At 41.8% G+C, this 8,805-nt stretch overlaps 1 protein-coding gene across 1 annotated transcript in view; it reads left to right on the forward strand.

Annotated features, from left to right (window-relative positions):
* The window catches only part of LOC144691626 (thiosulfate:glutathione sulfurtransferase), a 168,072-nt gene that overhangs the window by 103,232 nt on the left and 56,035 nt on the right, over positions 1-8,805 (forward strand). The gene's annotated exons all lie outside the window — the stretch shown is intronic.

Consider the following 8,805-nt stretch of genomic DNA (forward strand, 5'->3'; position numbering starts at 1 on the left):
CTTCACATGGTCCATCTCTGACACTTCTCTTCCCTTCCTTGACCTCTCTGTCTCAATTTCTGATGATAGACTGTCCACCAATATCCATTACAAGCCTACCGACTCCCACAGCTACCTCGACTACAGCTCCTCACACCCCGCTTCTTGTAAAGACTCCATCCCATTCTCTCAGTTCCTTTGCCTCCGTCACATCTGTTCTGATGACGCTACCTTCAAAAACAGCTCCTCTGACATGTCCTCCTTCTTCCTTAACTGAGGTTTTCCATCCACGGTCGTTGACAGGGCCCTCAACCGTGTCCGGCCCATATCCCGCGCATCCTCCCTCACGCCTTCTCCTCCTTCCCAGAAACATGATAGGGTCCCCCTTGTCCTCACTTATCACCCCACCAGCCTCCGCATTCAAAGGATCATCCTCCGCCATTTCCGCCAACTCCAGCATGATGCCACCACCAAACACATCTTCCCTTCACCCCCCCTGACGGCATTCCGTAGGGATTGTTCCCTCCGGGACACCCTGGTCCACTCCTCCATCACCCCCTACTCCTCAACCCCCACTTATGGCACCTCCCCATGCCCACGCAGAAGATGCAACACCTGCCCCTTCACTTCCTCTCTCCTCACCGTCCAAGGGCCCAAACACTCCTTTCAAGTGAAGCAGCATTTCACTTGCATTTCCCCTAACTTAGTCTACTGCATTCGTTGCTCCCAATGCGGTCTCCTCTACATTGGAGAGACCAAACGCAAACTGGGCGACCGTTTTGCGGAACACCTGCGGTCTGTCCGCAAGAAAGACCCAAACCTCCCTGTCGCTTGCCATTTTAACACTCCACCCTGTTCTCTTGCCCACATGTCTGTCCTTGGCTTGCTGCATTGTTCCAGTGAAGCCCAACGCAAACTGGAGGAACAGCACCTCATCTTCCGACTAGGCACTTTACAGCCTTCCGGGCTGAATATTGAATTCAACAACTTTAGATCTTAAACTCCCCCTCCCCCCATCCCCACCCCGTTTCTTCCCCCCCACCCCCCCTCCTTTTTTTTTCAATAATTTATATAGATTCTTCTTTCCCTACCTATTTCCATTATTTTTAAATCTAAACTAAAACCTTGTTAGTCTTTCCACCCCACCCCCACTAGAGCTGTACTTTGAATATCCTGTCTTCCATTCTTAATTAGCACTTTTCTCAGACAAATGTCACCACCTTCGACACCTCTTTGACCCTTTTGTCTGTGACATCTTTTGATTATCTGCTCATCTCCACAATCACCACACCCTCAATGTCTCTCTATCCCCCCACCACCCACCTTAAACCAATTTATATTTCTCCCTTCTTCTAACTATGCTTCAGTTCTGCCGAAGGGCCGTGAAGGCTCGAAACGTTAACTGATTTCTTCTCCGCCGATGCTGCCAGACCTGCTGAGTTTTTCCAGGTAATTCTGTTTTTGTTATGAACAATGTTTAAGTGGCTGGGAAGCTACTCAATGTACTGTGCATTACAACCATACCATTTAGTATTGCACCTAGTGGTCTTCTCGTTATTACCAACACATTCATTGCCATGATATGCAATCTTAACCTTAAAACATTTTATATTACATTTTTCTCCTCCTGACCTGATGATAGTAGTTTCATTGACTCTTCATAATGTGCAAATCCAGTCACCCAAGCTGACTATTTGACCAAGGAGAAATTACAGCTAAATCAAATCCAGTCAACAACTAACTACTTGTGTGCAGTTTCCAGGAGCAGGAAAACAGCTGATTTTGCTACTATTCAGTCGAGAAATTCTGAGGGCAGTTCCAATTACCCCTGATGAGTTTAGTTTGCTTAACACAAGCAAAATATCGAAAATGAGACTTCTCTGGTCTTAATGGTACAAGAAAACAAAAAGCTGTTATTCCACTAAGAGTGATTTTTTTTTTAAGGGTACACACTACAAACTATAGTTCTAGTTAGCTGAACAAAGATTTTATTGGGCAAAACTACAAGCTACTATAAATTTCTACAGAAGGTGCAAATTTAAGGTTCGAGTGCTTAAAAGTAGAGGGAATTATTGTTTCATTTCTGACTAAGATTTGTGTTACCCCAATAGGTAGAAAGAGATTCACCCTATCACTATTATAGCAAATGAAATAACATCATTATTTTACCTAGTATATTCATAAATTTAACATAGAAAAGAGGTATAGTCCAGGCAAATGTTTATGCCACATTCAAAAAAAAATTTTGTTCCCTTAGTGTTAGTGAAATAAACACTGACTTCAACATTTTAATTGGGTGGAGAGGAAGGGGCTCATTGGTTTTATCAAAATAATTATAAATACAATAAATTACAAAAAACACATTTGCATCTGCAAATAAATTATAAAAAACACATTTGACAAGTTGTCAAAAAAATTCTAAATGTACCCCTCAGGAAATCACAAATACATTGGATTTCATACAGATGAGATGAAAAGTGTAAAGGTTTACACTTTCTTTTGTACCCGTCCTCCAGTGATCAGTGGACTACTGCCACCTTTGAAAAAATCATCCCAATATCATGTATTTTCATTCATAAATTAATAAAATAAAAAACAAATACATTTAAATCCACTTTTCCTTCAAACTGAGAAATCAAGGCAAGCTCACAAATACAATTTTTGGGATTCTTTTTGGCATTACTTTTAATAGGAATTAAGTCAATGATTGCACAGAATCTCAGAATTGTTACAGCACAGAAGGAAGCCATTCAGCCCATCGTGTCTGCACCAGCTCTTTAAATGAGTATTATGATTTAGTGCCATTCTCCTGCCTTTTCCCCGTACCCTTACACATTATTTGAATAGAAACAATCATCTAATGCCCCCTTGGATGCCTCGATTGAACTTGCACTTGCACCACACTCACAGGCAATGCATTCCAGACCCAAGCCACTCGCTGTGTGAAAAAGTTTTTCTCACATCACATTTGCTTCTTTTGCAAATCACTAAACCTGTGCCCTCTTGTTCTTGATCCTTTTATGAGTGGGAACAGTTTCTCCCTATCTAATCTATCCAGCACCTTCATGATTTTGAACACCTTCTACTCTTATCTACTCTTAACCTTCTCTCCAAGGAGAACAGTCACAACTTCTCCAACCTATTTTCATAATGGAAGTTTCTCATCCCTGGGACCATTCTTGTAAACCTCTTATGCACTTTCCAATGTGATCACATCCTTCCTATCTGATGCCCAGAACTGTACACAATAATCCAGCTGAGGTTTAGCTATTGTCTTATAAATGCTCAACATAACCTCCTTGCTCTTGTACTCTATGCCCCTATTAATAAAGCCTGAGATACTGTATGCTTCAGTAACTGCTCTCTCCACCTGTCCTGCCATCTTCAATGTTTTATGCATATATACACCTGGTCCCTCAGCTCCTGCAACCCCTTAAGAATTGTACCCCTTATTTTATATTGTCTCTCCATGTTCTTCCTACCAAAATGCATCACCTCACACTTCTCCACATTGAACTTCATCTGTCACATATCTGCCCACTCCATCAACTTGTCTATGTCCTTTTGAAGTTTACACTGTCCTCCTCCTCAGTTTACAATGCTTCCAAGTTTTCTATCATCTGCAAACTTTGAAATTGTCCCCTGCACACCAAGATCTAGATCATTAATATATATCAGGAAAAGCAAGGTTCCCATTACCGACCCCTGGGAAACTCCACCACAAACCTTGCTCCAGTCCAAAAAATACCCATTGACCATTATTCTTCGTTTCCTATTACTCAGCCAATTTTGTATCCACATTGCTACTGTCCCTTTAATTCAGTGATCTTTAACTTTTCTCACAAGTCTGTTGTGTGGCATTGTATTGAATGCCTTTTAAAAGTCCATGTACACCACACCAACAGGATTATCCTTATCGGAGATTAATCACACCGAGGCATCATTTCTTATGTAGAAACCCCATTTATTACTTGTGTACAAGGGAGACAGCACAATGAGAGCTACTGTACAGTCTCGTAGCAGAATACACGCAAACTTGTTAAAAGCATTTTTACAGCCAATCAGTAAGTTTTGCACAAACCTATATGTTTATTTACGTAAGTTAACTGACCAATCCATGTTCCAGTAAATTTCCATTTTCCTCACAACAGATGTTTGGTTACGCAGTTGCTTATCACAACCCTGATTACATTCGGCCTGAGAAAGAACAAAATGGAATGTCTCAGGGCTCATCCTACAACTGTGGTCAGACAAGATTGTATTCTTCTCAAGGTTGTAGTATTTTTCTCTTAGGCCTAAGCATACAATCAACTTCTCATTAACCCTTCCAGCACCAAATGGGCTCCTTGCAGTTGCCTAGGCTACCACATCCTCATCAAACCCCTCTGTTACCTCTTCAAAAAACTCCAGCAAGTTAGTTAAACATGATTTCCCCTTTAGAAATCTATGCTGGCTCTTCCTGATCAACCCATCTTTTTCCATGTGACTACTAATTCTATCCTGAATAATTGTTTCTAGAAGCATCCCCACCACTGAAGTTAAACTGACTGGTCTGTAATTACTGGACTTATCCTTACAATTTTTTTTTGAACAAGGGCGTAATGTTTGCAATTCTGTGGTCCTCTGGCACCTCCCTTGAGTCTAGGGAAGAATGAAAGATTATGGTCAGTGCCCCTGCAATTTCCACTCTTACTTCCTTCAATATCCTTGGATGCATCCCATCCAGTCCCAGTGCCTTGTAAACTTTAAGTATCAATAGTTTAATCAACACTACTTATCAGTTTTGAACCCTTCTAGTGACAGGGTTTCCTCCTGTCACTGTGGCCTCGGTAGCATCTGCTTCCTTGGTAAAGACAGATGCAAAGTATTCATTTAACACCTCAGCCATGCCCCTGCCTCCATATGTAAATACCCTTTTTGGTCCCTAATCAGGCCATCTCCTTTTACCATCCTTTTACTATTTATGTGTTGTTAGAAGACTTTGGGATTCCCCTTTATGTTGGCCTTCTCTCATATTCCCCCTTTGATTCTCTTATTTGCTTTTTCACCTCCCCTCTGAACCTTCTGATTGCACTTGATTCTCAATTATATTTTCTACCTGACACCTTTTTTCTTCTTTACCTTAACTTCCATCTCCTTTTTCATCCACGGAGCTCTGGATTTGTTTGTCCTGCCTTTCCCTTTTGAGGGAATGTACCTCAACTGTGCCCAAACCATCTCTTCATTGAAGGTAGCCCATTGTTCAGCTAGTTTTTCCCACCAACCTTTGGTTCCAGTCTATCTGGCCCAACTCTGTTCCTGTCCAGTTGAAGTTGGCTCTCCCCCAATTAATTATTCTTATTCTGGATTTCGCATTGTCCTTTTCTACCATCATCCTAATCCTTACAATGCAATGATTACTGTCTCCTAAATGCTCCCCCACTGACACTTGATCTAATTGGCCCACCTCATTCCAAGAACCAGGTTCAACAGTGCCTCCTTTCTTGTTGGATTGGACACATACTGCTGTGGAAAATTCTCCTGAACACAATCTAGGAATGCTTGCCCCTCTCTGCCCTTTAATTACCCAAATATAAACTGGGATAGTGGTAAAGTCCCTCATTATAACTATTCTACAATATTTGCATCCCTTCGTGATACCCCTGCAGATTTTTTCCTCTGCATCCTTTCCACTAGTTGGTGGCCTATAGACTACAATGAGCAATGTAATTGCAGCCTTTTTGTTCCTTAGCTATAGCCAAATTGATTCGGTCCTTGAACCCCCTGGGACATCCTTTTTCTCCAGCACTGCAATGCTCTCCTTAACCCAATAATGGCACTCCTCCTTTTCTTCCTTTCCTATCTTTCCTGAACACCTTGTAACAAGGAATATTTAACAACCAGCATGGCCCTTCCTTGAGCCAGGCCTCTGTTATTGCCACATCATCATATTTCCACATGGCAATCTATGCCTTAACTCCCCAATCTTATTTACTACACTCCATGCATTCATATATGTGTATAGTAGCCCTGAGTTAGACTTCACGACTTTCTCCCTTACTCCGACTCCACCAATTAACTTACTATTCTCTATACTAGTGCTATCTATCTCTCGCAGTATTTCATGCACCCTGGTATTCCTCTCTGACATTCTCTCCTAGTTCCCACACCCCTGTCGAGTTAGTTTAAAGCCATCCCAACAGCACGAGCAAAACACACCGCAAGGAACTCAGCCCCAGCTCTGTTCAGGTGCAACTCGCCTGGCTTGTACAGATGCCATCTTCCAACCAGTTCCCAGGAACCTGAAGCTCTCCCTCCTGCACCATCTTTCCAACCATACATTCATCTGCCTTTTCCTCCTATTTCTGTTTTTTTTTCTTGCACACGGCGCTGGGAGTATTCCGGAGATTACTACATTTGAGGTCCTGCTTGCTAATGTTTGACCCAGCTTCCAAAATTCTGATCGCAGGACCACATCCCCTTCCCTATGTAAGTCATTGGTACCAATGTGGACCACGACCTCTGGCTGTTCACTCTCCCCCAGGAAAATGTCCTGCCATTCAGTGACATCCTTGACCCTGCCACCAGGGAGGCAACAGACCATCCCGGAGTCACGTCTACGGCCATAGATACAAATATAAATATAAATACAGATATAAATTACAAAGAGGGAGAAAATAAACTTTGTGGGTAAACTAGCAAGTAATTTAAAAACGGACAGTAAGAGCTTCTTTAAATATATAAGGAAGAGGCCAAAGTGAACATAGACCGCTTTGGGAACGAGGCTGGGGAAATAGTAATGGGGAACCAGAAAATGCCAGCAGAGTTGAATAAATACTTTGCATCAGTCTTCATGGCAGAAGACATTAATAGCATTCCAAAAATACTAAATAATCAAAGGGCAGAAGAGGGGAAGGAAATAAATACAATAACTATCACTAGAGAAAAAGTACCTGGGAAACTAATGGGACTAAAGGCCGATAAGTCCCCTGGACCTGATGAGTTGCATCCTAGGATATTAAAGGAAGCAGCTACAGAGATAGTGGCACTGGTAGTAATCTTCCAAGAATCCTTAGATTCTGGAAAAGTCCCAGAGCATTGGAAAACTGCCAATGTAACACCCTTATTCAAAATGGGAGGGAAACAAAAAAAACAGGTAACTATAGGCCAGTTAGCTTAACATCTGTTATTGGGAAAATGTTAGAGTCTATTATAAAGGATGTAATAGAGCATTTAGAAATACATAATATAATCAAGCAGAGTCAGCATGGCTTCTTGAAGGGGAAATCATGCCTGACAAATTTATTAGAATTCTTTAAGGTGGTAACAAGCAGGATTGATAAAGAGAGACCAGTAGATTTAATATATGGAGGCGGCGATGGTGTAGTGGTATTGTTGCTGGACTAATAATCCAGAGACCCAGGGTAATGCTCTGCGGACCCGGTTTTGAATCCCGCCATGGCAGATGGTGGAATTTGAATTCAATAAGAATCTGGAATTTAAAAATAAGTTTAACGATGACCATGAAACAATTGTCGTAAAAACCCCATTTGGTTCACTAATGCCCTTGAGGGCTGTAGTCTGGCCTATTTGTGACTCCAGACCCACGGCAATGGGTGGCTCTTAAATGCCCTCTGAACAAGGGCAATTAGGGATGGGCAATAAATGCTGAGCACTAGCCAGTGATACCCACATCCCATGAATGAGTGAAAAAAAATTGGATTTCCAAAAGGCGTTCAATAAGATACTGCACAAGGCCGCTTAAGATAAAAGCCCATGGTGTTGGGGTAGTACATTAGCATGGATAGAATATTGGCTAAATAGAGGACAGAGAGTTGGGATAAGGGGGGCATTTTCAGGATTGCAACCTGTAACTAGTGAAGTGCCACAGGGATCAGTGTTGGGGCCACAATTATTTACAGTATATATTAATGACTTAGATGAGGGAAGTGAATGTGCTAGTTTGCACAAAAATAGGTGGAAGGCAAGTGGTGAGGATGGCACAGAATCTGCAGAGGGATATAGACAAGTTAAGTGAGTGGACAAAAACTTGGCAGATAGAATATAATGTGGGAAAATGAGAGGTTGTGTGCTTTGGCAGGAAGAATAGAGGAACTGAATAATAGAGACTGCAAAAAGCTGCAGCACAGAGGGATTTGGGTGTCTTCGTGTATGAATCACAAAAAGCTAGAATACAAGTTCAGCAGGTAATAGGGAGGGCAAATGGAATGTTGGCTTTTATTTCAAAGGGAACAGAGTATAAAAATAGGGAAATCTTGCTAAAACTATACAAGGCACGAGTTATACCACTGTGAAGAGTTTTAGTCCCCTTATCTAAGGAAAGATATACTGGCATTGGAGGCAGTCCAGAGAAGGTTCATTAGGTTGATCCTGGGTATAGAGAGATTATTTTTATGAGAGGTTGAGTAGGTTGGGCCTGTACTCATTGGAGTTTATAAGAATGAGAGATGACCTTATTGAAGCATATAAGATTCTTAGGGGGCTTGACAGGGTAGATGCTGAGAGGTTGTTTCACCTTGTAGGAGAGTCTAGAACCAGAGGGCACAATCTCATAGTAAGGGGTCGCCCATTTAAGACAGAGATGAGGAGGAATTTCTTCTCTTAGAAGGTAGTGAATCTGTGGAATTCTTTCCCACAGAGGCTGGGTCATTAAATATATTCAAGGTCGAAATAGACAGATTTTTAATAAGAGAATCAAGGGTTATGGGGAAAAGACAGGAAAGTGGAGTTGAGGATTATCAGATCAGCCATCATCTCATTGAATGGCAGAGCAGACTTGATAGGCCGAATGGCTTACCTACTCCTACATCTTATGGTCTCATAGAT

The sequence above is a fragment of the Cetorhinus maximus genome, chromosome 16 (genome assembly GCF_964194155.1).
Source record: "Cetorhinus maximus chromosome 16, sCetMax3.hap1.1, whole genome shotgun sequence".
Taxonomy (NCBI): Eukaryota; Metazoa; Chordata; class Chondrichthyes; order Lamniformes; family Cetorhinidae; genus Cetorhinus; species Cetorhinus maximus.